We start from the raw sequence: 21,734 nt of genomic DNA, 5'->3' as shown, positions 1-21,734 counted from the left end.
AAATGACATTGATTCTTGTTGGACCTTCTTGATCAACTACATGTAATCTCTCAAGTGCACGTGTGTCCTGGAAGACCATACCGTGGTACACATCTTGTGATGTCTTCCTGCCGCACCAGCAACACACATAAATAGTCCGGAGAGTCATGGAGGTGATGTGGAAGGTACTCAATCCATTGATCACCTGAAGACAAAGGTACTCGAGTGAAGTACAACCACGGAGTAGGCGCTCCATGACACCCTTTGAGAGGCAGACGGCAACGAGCTCGAGGTGCTTCAGTCGTGGTAGAATAAGAGCGGGTGCGTTATTAAGGGGAGGGACATGGCAGTTCCTGAACTTGGCGACGCGCAGCGTGGGCGCGAGGCAGAGTGCGGACGTTGGCAGCGACCGCATATGCCCATCATCAAAAGTGATCTCCTCGAGCTGATCTAGGGCGGGGGATCGGAACCAGTCGTCAAGCTTGGCTCGGTCCTTGCCGTTGGAACGGAACTTGCCCATTCTAAGGCCTTTGGTTGGGCCAAGGTGACTGTCGAGGATCTTGGAGAACGCATCCAAGCTTTTGCGATAGCCATGGCAGAGCTCGTGGGTGTCGATGAGGTCGAGAGGGCTGGAGTTCCATAGGGGGCGCCACCGCCGGGAAAGGAGGGTTGTCTACGCCCAATATTTGATTGGGAGGAGGGAGATGATGACTCTCAACATATCATCGGGGATGCTGCTGATTAAGTCTAGGCCTGCTGGAGTCGCTTGCGGTTCTATCTCGCCCCGCTTCCGCTTGTTGGCAGCTCTGTTCTCCACCTCCGGAGTGTCCTTGTCAGCGGCGCTTTCTGATAGAAATGGGAGTATAGGGAACATTAAGTTAAAATAGGCAATAGAAAAGTGTATTGGTAACTAGAAGTTATTAGGTAGGAATATAGTAAGAAAAGGGAATAACAATTGGTTTCTTAAATACTACACAATTCATTTGACATTGCAGGGTAAGTTAACATATGCAGATAGTTGAAAAGAAAACTTACTTCAAACAAAGTCTGGACGGATGATTTTGTCGGGGAAGTTAGCATATATCTCATGACCATGCCCTTTTATGTGCAGTGCAATTTTAGTGTCAGCTTTCAGTACATAAAACTTTGCAATTTCATTCCAAAAGCAAGTGCCAAAATAGGAGTCACCACGTTCATCAAGTCTTACAGTAGCAACGATTGTAAATCCATGGTTTGTGTGTAGTATGACATCCATGGAGCCTTGATCTATGTAAAGGGAAAGATTGTGCACTACATAATCTGTTGCATAGTGAGGGATGTTCTGCAGAAAATGGTACGATTGTTAAAGAAAATATGGTAACATGCAAATATGGGCCCAAATTGAAAGAACTATACAGCGGTTGAAATCGAATGACAAAAATCTATAATTAAACAGATAGGGTAAACATGATGTCATGGAAAAATGAGAGTAATTGAATGAACAATCATCATTAATTTGCCTAATGTAGAAAGAAGAGGGGGGAAATCCCCTTTGACGTATATGGTGCATGTGGCACCTTTTATCCAAATGTAGCAATATTTAGAATATGTTCAGGAAAGTAGGCCATGCCAACCGATTTAGGGTGAGATTGAACATACCGCGTGTGTGCTCAAATTATCTGGTACGGAGAGATGGAATCTCTCGCGGCGGTCGCAAAGTCCTGAAGTGTCGGCGCACTATACATTCTATGAAAGAAAGAAAACCCTCAAATCAGCTCGAATAAAAATGAATTCATGGTGATTTCCGCCGGGTGATTAAAGGAGGCAGATGAACTGGGATAAGAGATGAGATAATATCTCGTTAAACTAGTTACCTTGTCGTCCATGAGAAAGAACCCTCAGTATGGCAGATTCCCCAACTGAGCGGAGCTGGGTCGACCGCGATCAGCGTCGATAAAGTCGATGGTGATAGGCGGCGGCAAGCGGAAGTGGCGAAATGCGGTGGGCTTTGCCGGCAGCTTGGTGGCGGCGTCAGGCATCGAGCTAAGTGTTTACCGGCGCGATAGGCGATGCCATGGCGTAGACATGGAGGAGCTTGTGCAGGTGTGAATGGGGAATGTACCGGAGGGGCCCAGGGGGTGGCGGGCCGGGTGAGGGTTTTTGTGACGTGGGGATGGTGAGGGTTTTCTTTTTTCTTTTTTGAATTGAGTGGTGAGGGTTTTCTATCCCACAAAGAATTTTGGGGGCGACGATTTGCTAGAGCGAACCGTGTGTGATTGACGTAGTAGGCAAAATGAAAGTCATTGCACAGTTCCAATTTTGGGAACCGTGTGTGATTGGCGTACTACCTCCGAGGTTATTGGTCCCCCGTTGTAATTTTTACCAAAATTTGGCAAAATATTTAACATACTCAGACATAGATAATAAGCGTACACGTAGATAAGCATAGTTCAACCATAAGTAGTACATAGTTCAACAATATTAAGCATACTCAAGCGTACATATATAGTTCCATGCATCCCACATCTCATCTTACAGGTCGGCACGATCCTGAAGCTTCTCCAGGTACTCGGCGTACGCATCATGCGCCACCCTGCGAGAATACTTCTGCTTGAAGGAGCCAACGGCCCGTCCTCTTGCATGCGCCAGAACACTTAGATACGCATCATGAAGCTTCCGGTTGCAAAATGGGCATCCATAGCCGCCGTTCCAGGTCCTAATATGCCTGTTATGCATTCCCGCATAAAGCTCCCACGGGATTTGCCAGGTGTGCCTCCTCTGGACATCTTCATCCTCGCTATCCACATTGTCAGACAGCACCTATACAAATACTAAAACAAATTTGGCATCAAATCAATGATTACATGCCGTGAAGTAGGATTAGGAATTTATGGCTATTTATTTATACATATCCAGAGATTATGGTTTGATTTTTAAGCGTTGTCATCTATTTACAGACCAATCTTGAAGAAAATAATGGCACAAACATATGTAGGTCATTGAAAATCAATTGTCAAGCCCTGGCTAGGAATTATTAGCACGAAGACTAACCCTAGTCGGATTACTAGCAGAAATCATTTGCACAGATGAAACAACTAATCACTTATCACTTGTACCATTCAAACAATCAATACACTACACGGATCTAGCGAAACTTACTCAGATTTCATGGATTGGGAGAACATAACCATAGGATTTCTATTCCAAAAAGGGGAGGCAGGATTAACCGGAGAAATCCTATGATCTATTTGACACATAAATGGGTACAGATGACTAACCAGCTGTCCGTCGTCATCGGAGTCGTCGCCAGAGTGGTCGTCAGAGTTGTTGATACGTCTCTAATGTATCTATAATTTTTTATTGTTCCATGATATTATATATTCTATTTTGAATGTTTAATGGGCTTATTTATACACTTTTATATTATTTTTGGGACTAACCTATTAAAAGGAGGCCCAGCCCAAATTGTTGTTTTTTTGCCTAGTTCAGTGTTTCACATAAAAAGAATATCAAGTGGAGTCCAAACTGAATGAAACCTTTGGGAGCGTGATTTTTGGAACAAACGTGATCCAGAGGACTTGGAGTGGACGTCAAGCAACCAACGAGGAAGCCACGAGGCAGGGGGCGCGCCTATCCCCCTGGGCGCGCCCTCCACCCTCGTGGGCCCCTCGTGGCTCCGCCGACCTACTTATTCCTCCTATATATACCTGCGTACCCCCAAACCATCAGAGAGCACCACAAAAACCTAATTCCACTGCCGCAACCTTCTATACCCAAGAGATCCCATCTTGGGGCCTTTTTCGGAGCTCCACCGGAGGGGGCATTGATCACGAGGGCCTCTACATCAACTCCATGGCCCCTCCGATGATGTGTGAGTAGTTTACCTCAGACCTTCGGGTCCATAGTTATTAGCTAGATGGCTTCTTCTCTCTCTTTGGATCTCAATACAAAGTTCTCCTCGATTCTCTTGGAGATCTATTCGTTGTAATCTTCTTTTGCGGTGTGTTTGTCGAGATCCGATGAATTGTGGGTTTATGATCAAGATTATCTATGAACAATATTTGAATCTTCTCTGAATTCTTTTATGTATGATTGGTTATCTTTTTGCAAGTCTCTTCGAATTATCAGTTTGGTTTGGCCTACTAGATTGATCTTTCTTGCAATGGGAGAAGTGCTTAGCTTTGGGTTCAATCTTGTGGTGCTCGATCCCAGTGACAGTAGGGGAAACGACACGTATTGTATTGTTGCCATCGAGGATAAAAAGATGGGGTTTATATCATATTGCATGAGTTAATCCCTCTACATCATGTCATCTTGCTTAAAGTGTTACTCCGTTCTTATGAACTTAATACTCTAGATGCATGCTGGATAGCGGTCGATGTGTGGAGTAATAGTAGTAGATGCAGGCAGGAGTCGGTCTACTTGTCACGGACGTGATGCCTATATACATGATCATACCTAGATATTCTCATAACTATGCTCAATTCTATCAATTGCTCGACAGTAATTTGTTCACCCACCGTAATACTTATGCTATCTTGAGAGAAGCCACTAGTGAAACCTATGGCCCCCGGGTCTATTTTCCATCATACAAGTTTCCAATCTATTTTATTTTGCAATCTTTACTTTCAATTTATATCATAAAAATACCAAAAATATTTATTTTTTATTATTGTCTCTATCAGATCTCACATTTGCAAGTGGTCGTGAAGGGATTGACAACACCTTTATCGCGTTGGTTGCGAGGTTCTTATTTTTTGTGTAGATACGAGGTGACTCGCGCGTGGTCTCCTACTGGATTGATACCTTGGTTCTCAAAAACTGAGGGAAATACTTACGTTACTTTGCTGCATCACCCTTTCCTCTTCAAGGGAAAACCAACGCATGCTCAAGAGGTAGCAGTCGTCGTCGGAGTGGTCGTCGGAGTCGGTGTGTAACTCCGCCTCCGGCTGTGGAAGCTCGACGACGTCGACGACATCAGGGTGCAGCGATAACTCATCGGCGGTGACGACAACCTCTGTCTCCATCTCCACGCCGTGCTCCGGTGCTTTAGCAGCCTGGCGTCGCCACTCCCTCCGATGAGGCGCTTCGGCGGCATCCTCATACACTGACGGCTTTGAGGACTAACAGCAGCGTCCAGGATGAAAGCGGAGAGAGCGGATTATGTGTGCGTAGTGAGGATGTGGGGTGCAGCCGCTCGGGCGCACCATTAATATGGAGTAGTGGGAGTTGTGGGAGAGAGGCGGCCGGCGGTCAAACCGATGGCTTGCCTCCCAGTAAGCCTGCGCACCAGACTGCTGTCATGCCTACCAAAGTTTCACACAGCTACTCGCACGCCTCCCGATGACACTGTCAATTCACACACCTACACGCATGCCTCCCCGTCTGCCTGTGCGGCGGACGCATCCCGTCAACTCACGCCTGCTCGCATGCCACACGGGTCGCGCGGAGGCACGTATATTGTTTTTCTATTTGGATGATTAATGTTGCTGCTTTATTGCTTAACCGAAGCATGGCACGTATCCATTGTTGGTCTAACGCTCACGGTTCGAGTAAATAATCCATTTGGGATATTGGTTCCCAATTATTAATAATCTCCCGTTTGCAATTAGATAAAGATTACATCAAAAATGGTCTCAAATTTGACCCAAAAAAAGTACAATGCCACTTTGTATTGGTGTCCATATGACAACACGATAAGTTTCATGAACTTCAAATAAGTTTTGGATGTACTAGAATTTAAAAATCAAGATTCTCAATGTTTGAAATTTGTTGCACGGGGAGTAAACATGCACCCAGTGAGACACATTTGTTTTTGCAATCCATTTAGGTGCACTGTCACGTGTGCATGTAACTCAAATTTGATTTTTGCACATTATACCCGTAGAAAATCAATCAATCACTGTACTAAAACGTCTTAATGATCCCTGTGATTTTTTTGAAATTAAAACGTCCATCCTTTGTTGACATGTATGTTCACCGCGGGATAATTAATTTAACATGCATCGTAGTTGTGGTAGATTCACGGTGTGTGTGTGTGGGTGTGTGCGTCTGGGGGTGGCGGGTGGCTCACAGTACACTACGAGTTGTGAGCCACCGTGTGGGTTGGCCGTTTTGTTAGGCAGGCGAGTGCCACATCAGAGTCGTGAAATCATTATTTAAAACATTACACAACCCTGTCATACATAAATGTTTTGGCCACATGCAGTCGATGGTTGTCCTACACGACACTCGACACTCGCGTGTGACACTTTCTGTGGGCCCGCGAGGTCGTCATCCATCACTTTGACGAACAGCCGGCAGTGAGGTTAATATGACCAGCAAGGTAGAATCTTTTTTGTTTGTGTTATGGTGGTATATAGTACACGTCGAAGAGGTGGGAGGGGACTAGCATATATACTATACGTACGCGTCCGTGAACAGTACACCTCACTCAGTGTCGGGACTTTTTGGTTTCCGAGGCACGTGCCACATCAAAATTGTAAAATTAGTTATTCAAACATCACACAACACCTTTTTTGGCCACATGCATATCCTAGCTAGGACACTCACGTGTGACGCTTCCATCTGTGGGCCCACGAGGCCATCGTTGATGCATGCATGCATCACTTTGACCTACATCGGGAGAGGTTAATTAATTTCACCATCGATGAGGATTCTTTTGGGTTACATATATTATGGCAGGAGCATATAGTATGCGGTGAAGAGGGGGGAAGGAGACCATCATATGTAGTACGCTTGATATGAACCTCGCTCTGTGTGGGTGCATGGTTTACGGTTTTTGAGGCATGTGGCACATCAAAGTTGTGCATTTTGGGTATTCAACATATATATGTTTAGCCCACATGCAAAGCGGTGGTGGTTGTCCTCTCGCACCCACTTAAGCGATTATCAGCGATATCGACGCTTTCCATTTGTGGGCCCGCTTGGTCCATCACTACTTTTTGCCTAACAAGGAAGGTTAATTTGACTTAGGAGGGGATTATTATTTTTGCTCTAGGATGGCATGCATGATACAGCTTGAGCCCACACACACACATGCATGTGTACACTTGAATCCCTCCCATCGAGTCGAAGAGGCTAGTACAATGACACATCATGAACCGATCTCGCTCTGTGTGGGGAGCTAGTGTATGATTTTTGACACACGCGCCACATCAATGTTGTATATCCAAACATGCATGCACGCATCACCTCCATACATATGCATGTAGTGGTTGCCTTCGAATGGTACACTCCCTCGCGTGGTAATCGGCGACAAGCCTATATATTTGTGGGCCAACGGGCATCCATGATCATCTGACCAACAAAAAGATAGGTTACCATGGCGGATTCTTCATTTGGTTCGTGTTATCGTAGTATAGGTCATGGTGAGATTCAGACCTAATTAAGTTTGAGCGCATATACTATGCACGCATGCATGCATGAATCCCCGTTGTTGGCTTGAAGTGTGGTGTAACATACATATGCATCGTCAACCTAACCCTCACTCAGTCTAGGGATTTCTAGTTCGAAATCACGGTGCCACATCAAAGTTGTTCCATTGTTACTCAAAAACACACCTCTCCATACATATGTTTGGGCCACACGCATGCAGTGGTTGTCTTCAGGGACTAGTCATACGTCTCCAACATATCTATAATTTTTTATTGCTTCATGCTATATTATATTCTGTTTTGGATGATTAATGAGCTTTGTTATACACTTTTATATTATTATTGGGACTAACCTATTAACCGGAGGCCCAGCCCGGAATTGTTGTTTTTTGCCTATTTCAGAGTTTCGTAGAAAACGAGTATCAAACGGAGTCCAAGCGGAATGAAACCTTCGGAAATGTGATTTTCGGAACGAACGTGATCCAGAGGAATTGGACCCTACGTCAAGAAAGCTACCAGGAAGGCACGAGGTAGGGGGCGCGCCTACCCCCTCCAGGCGCGCCCTCCACCCTCATGGGGCCCACATTGTTGTTGGGGAACGTAGCTGTGGCGCCCCCGATTTGACCGTACACTAATCATACACGCAAATGTGTACGATCAAGATCAAGGACTCACTGGAAGATATCACAACACAACTCTAGACACAAATTAAAATAATACAAGCTTTATATTACAAGCCAGGGGCCTCGAAGGCTCGAATACAAGAACTCGATCAAAGATGAGTCAGCGGAAGCAACAATATCTGAGTACAGACATAAGTTAAACAAGTCTGCCTTAAGAAGGCTAACACAAACTGGGATACAGATCGAAAGAGGCGCAGGCCTCCTGCCTGGGATCCTCCTAAACTATTCCTGGTCGTCGACAGCGGGCAGCACGTAGTAGTAGGCACCTCCGGTGTAGTAGGAGTCGTTGTCGAAGGTGGCGTCTGGCTCCTGGGCTCCAACATCTGGTTGCGACAACCAGGTAGAAGGGATAGGGGGAAAAGAGGGAGAAAGCAACCGTGAGTACTCATCCAAAGTACTCGCAAGCAAGGAGCTACACTACATATGTATGCATTGGTATCAACTGGAATAAGGCTATCATATGTGGACTGAACTGCAGAATGCCGGAATAAGAGGGGGATAGCTAGTCCTTTCGAAGACTACGCTTATGGCAGCCTCCGTCTTGCAGCATGTAGAAGAGAGTAGACTGAAGTCCTCCAAGTATCATCACGTAGCATAATCCTAACCGATGATCCTCCCCTTGTCGCCCTGTGAGAGAGCGATCACCGGTTGTATCTGGCACTTGGAAGGGTGTGTTTTATTAAGTATCCGGTTCTAGTTGTCATAAGGTCAAGGTACAACTCCAAGTCGTCCTGTTACCGAAGATCACGGCTATTCGAATAGACTAACTTCCCTGCAGGGGTGCACCACATAACCCAACACGCTCGATCCCATTTGGCCGGACACACTTTCCTGGGTCATGCCCGGCCTCGTAAGATCAACACGTCGCAGCCCTACCTAGGCACAACAGAGAGGTCAGCACGCCGGTCTAAACCCTATGGCGCAGGGGTCTGGGCCCATCGCCCTTTGCACACCTGCACGTTGCGAACGCGACCGGAAGCAGAACTAGCCCCCTTAATACAAGAGCAGGCTTACGGTCCAATCCGGCGCGCGCCACTCAGTCGCTGACGTCACGAAGGCTTCGGCTGATACCACGACGTCGAGTGCCCATAACTGTCCCTGCGTAGATGGTTAGTGCGTATAGGCCAGTAGCCAGACTCAGATCAAATACCAAGATCTTGTTAAGCGTGTTAAGTATCCGCGAACGCCGAACAGGGCCAGGCCCACCTCTCTCCTAGGTGGTCTCAACCTGCCCCGTCGCTCCGCCACAAAGTAACAGTCGGGAGCCGTCGGGAACCCAGGCCCACCTCTACCGGGATGGAGCCACCTGCCCCTTCAGCCCCCATCTCCGAACAGTATCATAAGCAATGTAACTGTGTAAAGTATATAGTATATGCCCGTGATCACCTCCCAAAGTGATCACGGCCCAGTAGTATAGTATGGCAGATGGACAAGAGTGTAGGGCCACTGATGGAACACTAGCATCCTATACTAAGCAGTAGGATAGCAGGTAATGGTAACAACAGTAGTAGCAAGGACAGGCTATGCATCAGAATAGGATTAACGGAAAGCAGTAACATGCTACACTACTCTAATGCAAGCAGCAGAGAAAAGAGTAGGCGATATCTGGTGATCAAAGGGGAGGGCTTGCCTGGTTGCTCTGGTAAGAGAGAGGGGTCGTCAACACCATAGTCGAACTGGGGGTCGCCGGCAGTCTCGGGGTCTACCGGAAAGAAGTAACGGAGGGGGAACACAATAAATAACAGTGCAATCAAAGCATCACAAGGCATAACATGACAATACACGGTGCTAGGGGTGCCCTAACGCGGTATGAGGTGGTATCGGCGAAGGGGGAAAACCTCCGGGAAAATATCCCCGGGGTTTCGCGTTTTCGGACAGATGAATTAGAGGGGGAAAGTTGTGTGTTCGCTATGCTAGGGATGCGTGGCGAACGAACGAGCTGTGTATCCGGATTTGTCTCGTCGTTCTAAGCAACTTTCATGTACAAAGTTTTTCCATCTGAGCTACGGTTTGTTTTATATGATTTTCTAAAGTTTTAAATCATTTTTAGAATTTATTTATTTAATTTAAACTAACATTATCCAGAATAGTGTTTGCTGACATCAGCATGACGTCAGCGGTCAACAGAGGTGTTGACTAGTCAAACTAACGTGTGGGTCCACTGGTCATTGACTGCTTAGCCTAATTAGGATTTAACTAATCTAATTAACATTTAATTAACCTAACAAGTTAATTAGATTAATTTAAACAGGATTAATTAACTTAATTAATTTAGTTAATTAATCAATTAATTAATTAAATTCATTTCTATTTTTATTTCTTATTTATTTTTCTAATTAATTTTCCAATTCCCTTTTTTTTAATGGGGGCGTGGGGCCCCGCTGGCAGTGGCACATCTGGCCACTGGAGCGGGCTAACGGGGCTGCGGGAGCGGGGCTGCCCGTTTGGGCGCCGACCCAGGCCAGTGGAGGTGCCGGGGCGTTGTAGCCGGCGACGAGGTGCGACGGGCGGCAGGCGGGCAGTGGCGAGCGAGGCCACGGCGCAAGGCAGGCGCGTGGTCGGGGTCGGACTGGGCAGCGGGCCTATGGCCGGAGACGAGGCCAGGGGCGGACGTGCTGATCCGGCAAAGGCCAATGCATAGTGGGGGAGGACGCGACCGGCAGCCACGGCGAGCAAAGGCAGGCACTAGAAGCGGTGGGGTGAAGGCGGAGATGGCCGCGGGGCGAGGCGCGAGCGGGGGCGGGCTCACGCGCGCGCGTGGCGCGTAGGCGCGGCGAGGCCGGGAGCGTGACGACAGCAGTACGGGGCGGCACCGACGCGGACGACCTGGGGAAAGGGGTAGGGGAGATGGGGTCATAACCCCGGTGCAGGGGTTCGGTCGGCGAAGCTCGGGACGGCCGGCGTGGAGGGGACGGGGAGGCGGCAGTCCGGCGAGCTGGCAAAGGTGTCGAGGTCCGGCGACGGTCACGACGAGGTGGCAGAGTTCGGCGACGGCGTGGCAAGGTAGAGGCCTCGGGCGGCGTCTCGCGGTGCGAAGGAGGGGCGAGGAGGCGAGGCGACGACAGCGGGTGGTCGGCGGGGGAGGCCGCGGGGCGTCGGGGGCGAAGGGATCGGGGTCGATTCCGATCCAGATCGGCAGAGGGAGGAGAGAGCGAGAGGGGGGAATGGGGAGTGGGGGTTGCGATTAGGGTTTCCCCCCCTCCTGGGGATAAGGTAGGGGCGGGTCGGCCGGCTGGGCCAGGTGGGCCGGCCTGGCCGGTGAGCTGGGCCGTGTGGCCCAGTTGGCCAGGGGGCCCTTTTTATTCTTTTTAGTTTTGTTTTGTTTTTTTTGCTTTTGTATTTTCTTTTCTTTTATTTTTGTTTTATCTTTGTTTCTTATTGTTTTAGTTTTTTGTGAAATATATACTTGGCATCTAATTTGGTATTTCAATTTAGTCCACTACCACAAAAACTCTAGTCCCCAAATAATTTAGTTTGATATTTTATTTAATTAGTGAAGGCATTTAAATAATTAGTTTTGCTACTATTTAAATCATTATGGTGTAGTTAAGCATTTCATAAAAGTTTGGTTTCACCACCCCATTTACCTATGATTTATCCGACACATTTAGAACATTTTAGTTTTATTTTTGGAAAACTTTTGTTGTTTGCCTTAATTTCAAATTTGAATTTGAATCGTTTTCGAACTAACACGAGATTAGCGACAGTAACGGAGGTGACGTGGTGTCATTAGCAGAGGTTACTGTAGCTTGATTATCCGGGCGTCACAGTAGCAATAATTCAAAATTTTCCTACATGTCACCAAGATCAATCTAGGATATGCTAGCAACGAGAGAGAGGGAGTGCATCTTCATAAGCAAAAGCGTTACAAGAACGCGGATGAAGGAGTCGTACTCGTAGCGATTCAGATCACGGTTGATTCCGATCTAAGCGCCGAACAATGGCGCCTCCGCGTTCAACACACGTATAGCCCAGGGACGTCTCCTCCTTCTTGATCCAGCAAGGGGAGAGGAGAAGTTGAGGGAGAGCTCCAGCAGCGCGACGACATGGTGGTGGAGCTTGCAATTCTTCGGCAGGGCTTCACCAAGCACTACGGAGGAGGAGGAGGTGTTGGGGAGGGAGAGGGCTGCGCCCGGGGAAGGGGTACGGCTCCCATGTGCCTCCCCACTATATATAGGGGTGGTGGGGGCTGCTTTCTTGCCCTCCAAGTGCATTGGGGCGTTGGCAAAGGTGGAGGAAAGAAATCCCATCATTTCCCTTCCCCACCGATTGTTATCCCCCCTTTTTTAGGGATCTTGATCTTATCCCTTCGGGATATGATCTTATTCCTGCTAAGGGGGATCTTGGTGCGCCTTGACCAGGGGTGTGGGGCCTTGCCCCCACTACCCACGTTCATGTGGGTCCCCCCATGCAGGTGGGCCCACTCCGGAACCTTCTAGAACCTTCCCGGTACAATACCGAAAAATCTCGAACATTTTCCGGTGGCCAAAATAGGACTTCCCATATATAAATCTTTACCTCCGGACCATTCCGGAACTCCTCGTGACGTCCGGAATCTCATCTGGGACTCTGAACAACATTCGGTAACTGCACACTAATTCCCATAACAACTCTAGTGTCACTAAACCTTAAGTGTGTAGACCCTACGGGTTCGGGAATCATGCAGACATGACCGAGATAGCTCTCTGGCCAATAACCAACAGCGGGATCTAGATACCCATGTTGGCTCCCACATGTTCCACGATGATCTCATCGGATGAACCATGATGTCGGGGATTCAATCAATCCTGTATACAATTCCCTTTGTCAATCGGTACGTTACTTGCCCGAGATTCGATCATCGGTATCGCAATACCTCGTTCAATCTCGTTACCGGCAAGTCACTTTTACTCGTTTCGTAACACATCATCTCGTGATCAACTCTTTGGTCACATTGAGCTCATAATGATGATGTCCTACCGAGTGGGCCCAGAGATACCTCTCCGTCACACGGAGTGACAAATCCCAGTCTCGATTCATGCCAAACCAACAGACACTTTTGGAGATACCCGTAGTGTGCCTTTATAGCCACCTAGTTACGTTGTGACATTTGGCACACCCAAAGCATTCCTACGGTATCTGGGAGTTGCACAATCTCATGGTCTAAGAAAATGATACTTGACATTAGAAAAGCTTTAGCAGACGAACTACACGATCTTGTGCTATGCTTAGGATTGGGTCTTGTCCATCACATCATTCTCCTAATGATGTGATCCCATTATCAACGACATCCAATGTCCATGGTCAGGAAACCGTAACCATCTATTGATCAACGAGCTAGTCAACTAGAGGCTTACTAGGGACATATTGTGGTCTATGTATTCACACATGTATCACGGTCTTCGGTTAATACAATTATAGCATGAACAATAGACGATTATCATGAACAAGGAAATATAATAATAACCATTTTATTATTGCCTCTAGGGCATATTTCCAACAGTCTCCCACTTGCACTAGAGTCAATAATCTAGTTCACATCACTATGTGATTGTAATGAATCCAACACCCATGGGGTTTGATCATATCTCGCTTGTGAGAGAGGTTATTAGTCAATGGGTCTGAACCTTTCAGATCCGTGTGTGCTTTACAAATCTCTATGCCATCTTGTAGATGCAGCTGCCATGCGCTACTTGCAGCTATTCCAAATAACTACTCTACTATACGAATCCGGTTTACTACTCAGAGTCATCTGGATTAGTGTCAAAGTTTGCATCGACGTAACCCTTTACGACGAACTCTTTTACCACCTCCATAATCGAGAAAGTTCCTTAGTCCACTAGTTACTAAGGATAAGTTTGACCGCTGGGATGTGATCCATTCCTGGATCACTCTTGTACCCCTTGATTGACTCATGGCAAGGCACACTTCAGGTGCGGTACACAGCATAGCATACTGTAGAGCCTACGTCTAAAGCATAGGGGACAACCTTCGTCCTTTCTCTCTCTTCTGCCGTGGTTAGATCTTGAGTCTCACTCAATGCTCACACCTAAGAACTCCTTCTTTGTTGATCTTATTTGAACTCCTTCAAAATCTTCTCACGGTATGTATTCATTTGAAAGTACTATTAAGCGTTTTTTATCTATCCTTATAGATCTTGATGCTCAATGTCCAAGTAGCTTAATCCAGGTTTTCCATTGAAAAACACTTTTCAAATAACCCTATATGCTTTCCAGAAATTCTACATCATTTCTGATCAACAATATGTCAACAACATATACTCATCAGAAATTCTATAGTGCTCCCACTCACTTCTTTGGAAATACAAGTTTCTCATAAACTTTGTATAAACCCAAAATCTTTGATCATCTCATCAAAGCGTATATTCCAACTCCGAGATGCTTACTCCAGTCCTTAGAAGGATTGCTAGAGCTTTGCATACTTGTTAGCATCTTTTAGGATTGAAAAAAAAAACTTCTGGTTGTATCACATACAACTTTTCCTCAAGAAAATTGTCGAGGAAACAATGTTTTGACATCCTATCTACAAGATTTCATAAATAATGCAGTAACTGCTAATACAATTCCAACAGACTCTTAGCATCGCTATGAGTGAGAAAGTCTCACCGCAGTCAACTCCTTGAACTTGTCGGAAAACATCTTAATGACAAGTCGAGCTTTCTTAATGGTGATACTTACCATCATTGTTCATCTTCCTTTTAAAACCCATCTGTACCCAATAGCCTTACGACCATCAAGTAGTTCTTCCAAAGTCTATACTTTGTTTTCACACATGGATCCTCTCGGATTTTATGGCCTCGAGCCATTTGTCGAAATCCGGGCCCACCATCGTTTCTCCATAGCTCATAGGTTCATTGTTGTCTAGCAACATGACCTCCAAGACAGGATTACGTACCACTCTGAAATAGTACGCATCCTTGTCGACCTACGAGGTTTGGTAGTGACTTGATCCGAAGTTTCATGATCACTATCATCAGCTTCCACTTCAATTGGTGTAGGTGCTACAGGAACAACTTCTTGTGCCCTGCTACACACTGGTTGAAGTGACGGTTCAATAACCTCATCAAGTCTCCACCATCCTCCCACCCAATTCTTTCGAGAGAAACTTTTCCTCGAGAAAGGAGCCGTTTCTAGAAACAATCACTTTTGCTTCCGGATCCAAAATAGGAGGTATACCCAACTGTTTTGGGTGTCCTATGAAGATGCATTTATTCGCTTTGGGTTCGAGCTTATCAGGTTAAACCCTTTTCACATAAGCGTCACAGCCCCAAACTTTTAAGAAATGACAGCTTAGGTTTCTCTAAACCATAGTTCATACGGTGTCATCTCAACGGAATTACGTGGTGCCCTATTTAAAGTGAATGCGGTTGTCTCTAATGCCTAACCCATAAACGATAGTGGTAATTCGATAAGAGACATCATGGTTTGCACCACATCCAATAGGATGCAGCGATGATGTTCGGACACACCATCACACTATGGTGTTCCAGGCGGCATTAGTTGTGAAACAATTTCCACAATGTCTTAGTTGTGTACCAAACACGTAACTTAGATATTCATCTCTATGATCATATCATAGACATTTTATCCTCTTGTCACAATGATCTTCAACTTCACTCTGAAATTACTTGAACCTTTCAATAATTCAGACTTGTGTTTCATCAAGTAAATATACTTAGAATCTACTCAAATCATCTGTGAAGAGCATAACAATATTCACTGTGTGCCTCAGCACTCATTGGATTGCACACATCAAATGCATTACTTCCAACAAGTTGCTCTCTTGTTTCATCTCACTAAAAACGAGGCCTTTCAGTCATCTTGCCCATGTGGTATGATTTGCATGTCTCAGGTGATTCAAAATCAAGTGAGTCCAAATGATCCATCTGCATGGAGTTTCTTCATGCATATAAACCAATAGACATGGTTCGCATGTCTCAAACTTTTCAAAAAACGAGTGAGTCCAAAGATCCATCAACATGGAGCTTCTTCATGCGTTTTATACCAATATGACTCAAATGGCAGTGCCACAAGTATGTGGTACTATCATTACTATCTTATATCTTTTGGCATGAACATGTGTATCACTACGATCGAGATTCAATGAACCATTCATTTTAGGTGCAAGACCATTGAAGGTATTATTCAAATAAACAGAGTAATCATTATTCTCCTTAAATGAATAACCATATTGCAATAAACATAATCCAATCATGTCTATGCTCAACGCAAACACCAAATAACAATTATTTAGGTTTAACACCAATCTCGATGGTAGAGGGAGCATGCGATGCTTGATCACATCAACCTTGGAAACACTTCCAACACATATCGTCATCTCACCTTCAGCTAGTCTCCGTTTATTTCGTAGCTTTTTTATTTCGAGTTACTACCACTTAGCAACCAAACCGGTATTTAATACCCTGGTGCTACTAGGAGTACTAGTAAAGTACACATTATAATGTATATCCAATATACTTCTATCGGCCTTGCCAGCCTTCTCATCTACCAAGTATCTAGGGTAGTTCTGCTTCAGTGACTGTTCCCCTCATTTCAAAAGCACTTAGTCTCGGGTTTGGGTTCAACCTTGGGTTTCTTCACTAGAGCAGCAACTGATTTGCCGTTTCATGAAGTATCCCTTTCTTGCCCTTGCCCTTCTTGAAACTAGTGGTTTTACTAACCATCAACAATTGATGCTCCTATTTGATTTCTACTTTTGCGGTGTCGCGAATAGCTCAAGGATCATCATATCTATCCCTAATATGTTATAGTTCATCACGAAGCTCTAGTAGCTTGGTGGCAGTGACTTTGGAGAACCATCACTATCTCATCTGGAAGATTAACTCCCACTCGATTCAAGCGATTGTATTACTCATACAATCTGAGCACGATTGAGCTTTTCTACTTAGTTTGCAGGCATAAGAAACTTGTCAGAGGTCTCATACCTCTTGACGTGGGCACTAGCCTGAAATCCCAATTTGAGTCCTTGGAACATCTCATATGTTCTGCGATGTTTCAAAAATGTCTTTGGTGCCTCAATTCTAAACCATTTAGCATTAGGCACTGAACTATTATGTAGTCATCAAAACGTGTATGTTAGATGTTCGCAACATCCACAACCGACGCTCGAGGTTCAGCACATTGAGCGGTGCATCAAGGACATAATCCATCTGCGCAGCAATGAGGACAATCCTCAGTTTACGGACCCAGTCCGCATAATTGCTACTGTCAACTCTCAACTAAATTTCTCTAGGAACAAATCTAAAACAGTAGAACCAAAGCATGAGCTACAGCATAATTTGTAAAGACCTTTTGACTATGTTCATGATAATTAAGTTCATCAAATTATTTAATGAACTCCCACTCAGATATACATCCCTCTAGTCATCTAAGTGATACATGATCCGAGTCAACTAGGCCGTGTCCGATCATCACGTGAGACGGACTAGTCATCATCGGTGAATATCTTCATGTTGATCGTATCCACTATACGACTCATGTTCAACCTTTCGGACTCCTGTGTTCCGAGTCCATGTCTGTACATGCTAGGCTCGTCAACTCAACCTAAGTGTTTTGCATGTGTAAATCTGGCTTACACCCGTTGTATGCGAACGTTAGAATCTATCACACCCGATCATCACGTGGTGCTTTGAAACAACAAACTTTCGCAATGGTGCACAGTTAGGGGGAACACTTTCTTGAAATTTTATGAGGGATCATCTTATTTATGCTACCGTCGTTCTAAGCAAATAAGATGTAAAAACATGATAAACATCACATGCAATCAAATAGTGACATGATATGGCCAATATCTTTTTGCTCCTTTTGATCTCCATCTTCGGGGCACCATGATCATCATCGTCACCGGCATTACACCATGACCTTCATCATCGTGTCTTCATGAAGTTGTCTCGCCAACTATTACTTCTACTATTATGGCTAACGGTTGGCAATAAAGTAAGGTAATTACATGGCGTTTTCATTGACACGCAGGTCATATAACAAGTTAACACAACTCTTATGGCTCCTGCCGGTTGTCATACTCATCGACATGCAAGTCGTGATTCCTATTACAAGAACATGATCAATCTCATACATCACATATATCATTCATCACATCTTTTTGGCCATATCACATCACACGACATATGCTGCAAGAACAAGTTAGACGTCCTCTATTTGTTGTTGCAAGTTTTTACGTGGCTGCTATAGGTTTCTAGCAAGAACGTTTCTTACCTACACCAAAACCACAATGTGATATGCCAATTTCTATTTACCCTTCATAAGGACCCTTTTCATCGAATCCGATCCGACTAAAGTGGGAGAGACAGACACCCGCTAGCCACCTTATGCAACTAGTGCATGTCAGTCGGTGGAACCTGTCTCACGTAAGCGTACGTGTAAGGTTGGTCCGGGCCGCTTCATCCCACGATGCCGCCGAATCAAGATAAGACAAGTCACGGCAAGTAAATTGACAAAATCGATGCCCACAACAACGTGTGTTCTACTCGTGTATAGAAACTACGCATAGACCTAGCTCTGATACCACTGTTGGGGAATGTAGCAATAATTCAAAATTTTCCTACGTGTCACCAAGATCAATCTAGGAGATGCTAGCAACGAGAGAGAGGGAGTGCATCTTCATACCCTTGAAGATCGCTAAGCGGAAGCATTACAAGAACGCAGATGAAGGAGTCGTACTCGTAGTGATTCAGATTGCGGTTGATTCCGATCTAAGCGCCGAACAGCGGCGCCTCCGCATTCAACACACGTACAGCCCGGGGACGCCTCCTCCTTCTTGATCCAACAAGGGGAGAGGAGAAGTTGAGGGAGAGCTCCGGCAGCACGACGGCGTGGTGGTGGAGCTTGCAGTTCTCCGGCAGGGCTTCACCAAGCACTACGGAGGAGGAGGAGGTGTTGGGGAGGGGGAGGGCTGCGCCCGGGGAAGGGGTACGGCTCCCATGCGCGTCCCCACTATATATAGGGGTGGAGGGGGCTGGTTTATTGCCCTCCAAGTCCATTCGGGCGTTGGAAAGGTGGGGGAAAGAAATCCCATCATTTACCTTCCCCACCGATTGTTATCACCCTTTTGTAGGGATCTTGATCTTATCCCTTCGGGATATGATCTTATTCCTGCTAAGGGGGGATCTTGGTGCGCCTTGACCAGGGTTGTGGGGCCTTGCCCCCACTACCCACGTTCATGTGGGTCCCCCCATGCAGGTGGGGCCCACTCTGGAACCTTCTAGAACCTTCTCGGTACAATACCAAAAAATCCCGAACATTCTCCGGTGGCCAAAATAGGACTTCCCATATATAAATATTTACCTCCGGACCATTCCGGAACTCCTCGTGATGTCCGGGATCTCATCTGGGACTCCTAACAACATTCAGTAACTGCACACTAATTCCTGTAACAACTCTAGCGTCACCGAACCTTAAGTGTGTAGACCCTACGGGTTCGGGAATCATGCACACATGACCGAGACAGCTCTCTGGCCAATAACCAACAGTAGGATCTGGATACCCATGTTCGCTCCCACATGTTCCATGATGATCTCATAGGATGAACGACGATGTCGGGGATTCAATCAATCCTGTATACAATTCCCTTTGTCAACCGGTACGTTACTTGCCCGAGATTCGATCGTCGGTATCCCAATACCTCGTTCAATCTTGTTACCGGCAAGTCACTTTTACTCGTTCTGTAACACATCATCCCGTGATCAACTCTTTGGTAACATTGAGCTCATTATGATGATGTCCTACCGAGTGGGCCTAAAGATACCTCTCCGTCACACGGAGTGACAAATCCCAGTCTCAATTCGTGCCAACCCAACAGACACTTTTGGAGATACCCGTAGTGTGCCTTTATAGCCACCCAGTTACGTTGTGACGTTTGGCACACCAAAAGCATTCCTACGGTATCCGGGAGTTGCACAATCTCATGGTCTAAGGAAATGATACTTGACATTAGAAAAGCTTTAGCAGACGAACTACACGATCTTGTGCTATGCTTAGGATTGGGTCTTGTCCATCACATCATTCTCCTAATGATGTGATCCCATTATCAACGACATCCAATGTCCATGGTCAGGAAAACGTAACCATCTATTAATCAACGAGCTAGTCAATAGAGGCTTACTAGGGACATATTGTGGTCTACGTATTCACACATGTATTACGGTCTCCGGTTAATACAATTATAGCCTGAACAATAGACAATTATCATGAACAAGGAAATATAATAATAACCATTTTATTATTGCCTCTAGGGCATATTTCCAACAGTTGCTCCACCGACGTACATCTTCCTCCTATATATACCTACGTACCCCCAAACTACCAGATACGGAGCCAAAAACCTAATTCCACCGCCACAATCTTTTGTACCCATGAGATCCCATCTTGGGGCCTTTTCCGGAGCTCCGCCGGAGGGGCCATCGATCACGGAGGGCTTCTACATCAACACCATAGCCTATCCGATGATGTGTGAGTAGTTTACCTCAGACCTTCGGGTCCATAGTTATTAGCTAGATGGCTTCTTCTCTCTTTTTGGATCTCAATACAAAGTTCTCCACGATTCTCATGGAGATCTATTCGATGTAATGTTCTTTTGCGGTGTGTTTGTTGAGACCGATGAATTGTGGGTTTATGATCAAGTTTATCTATGAACAATATTTGAATCTTATCTGAATTCTTTTATGTATGATTGGTTAGCTTTGCAAGTCTCTTCGAATTATCAGTTTGGTTTGGACTACTAGATTGATCTTTCTTGCAATGGGAGAAGTACTTAGCTTTGGGTTCAATCTTGCGGTGTCCTTTCCCAGTGACAGTAGGGGCAGCAAGGCACGTATTGTATTGTTACTGTCGGTGTCAAAACCGGCGGATCTCGGGTAGGGGGTCCCGAACTGTGCGTCTAAGGCGGATGATAATAGGAGGCAAGGAACACGATGTTTTACCCAGGTTCGGGCCCTCCTGATGGAGGTAAAACCCTACGTCCTGCTTGATTAATATTGATGATATGGATAGTACAAGAGTAGATCTACCATGAGATCAGAGAGGCTAAACCCTAGAAGCTAGCCTATGGTATGATTGTATATTGTCCTACGGACTAAAACCCTCTGGTTTATATAGACATTGGAGAGGGCTAGGGTTACACAAGGTCGGTTACAAAGGAGGAGATATACATATCCGTATTGCCTAGCTTGCCTTCCACGCCAAGTAGAGTCCCATCCAGACACGAGATGAAGTCTTCAATCTTGTATCTTCATAGTCCAACAGTCCGGCCAAAGGATATAATCCGGCTGTCCGGATACCCCCTAATCCAGGACTCCCTCAGTAGCCCTCGAACCAGGCTTCAATGACGATGAGTCCGGCGCGCAGTATTGTCTTCGACATTGCAAGGTGGGTTCTTCTCCAACTTTCAAGTGTTCGTAAGCAGTGTCCGGCTCCACAAATGTTGAACCTCTTGGCTTTTGTGCCCGATAAGGGCTATCTCCCACGTGTCGAATGAATACGAGGCGCCAGGGCATTTTTACATTCGCCCCCCTAGCCAGATAAATAAATTGTCTATTAAAGGGATGGGGATTCTTAGATCCAATCCATATCGTCCTCCCCTAGCGAGAATTCATCAGAGCGTGCTTCGGAAAGATCCATTCCAGCATGGCCGACCTCTGCAGCTCCTCCTCCCCCCAGCCCTAAGCCCGGTGATTGGGAGA

The sequence above is a fragment of the Triticum dicoccoides genome, chromosome 3A (assembly GCF_002162155.2).
Source record: "Triticum dicoccoides isolate Atlit2015 ecotype Zavitan chromosome 3A, WEW_v2.0, whole genome shotgun sequence".
Lineage (NCBI taxonomy): Eukaryota > Viridiplantae > Streptophyta > Magnoliopsida > Poales > Poaceae > Triticum > Triticum dicoccoides.
Note: the sequence above shows the minus strand (reverse complement) of the source record.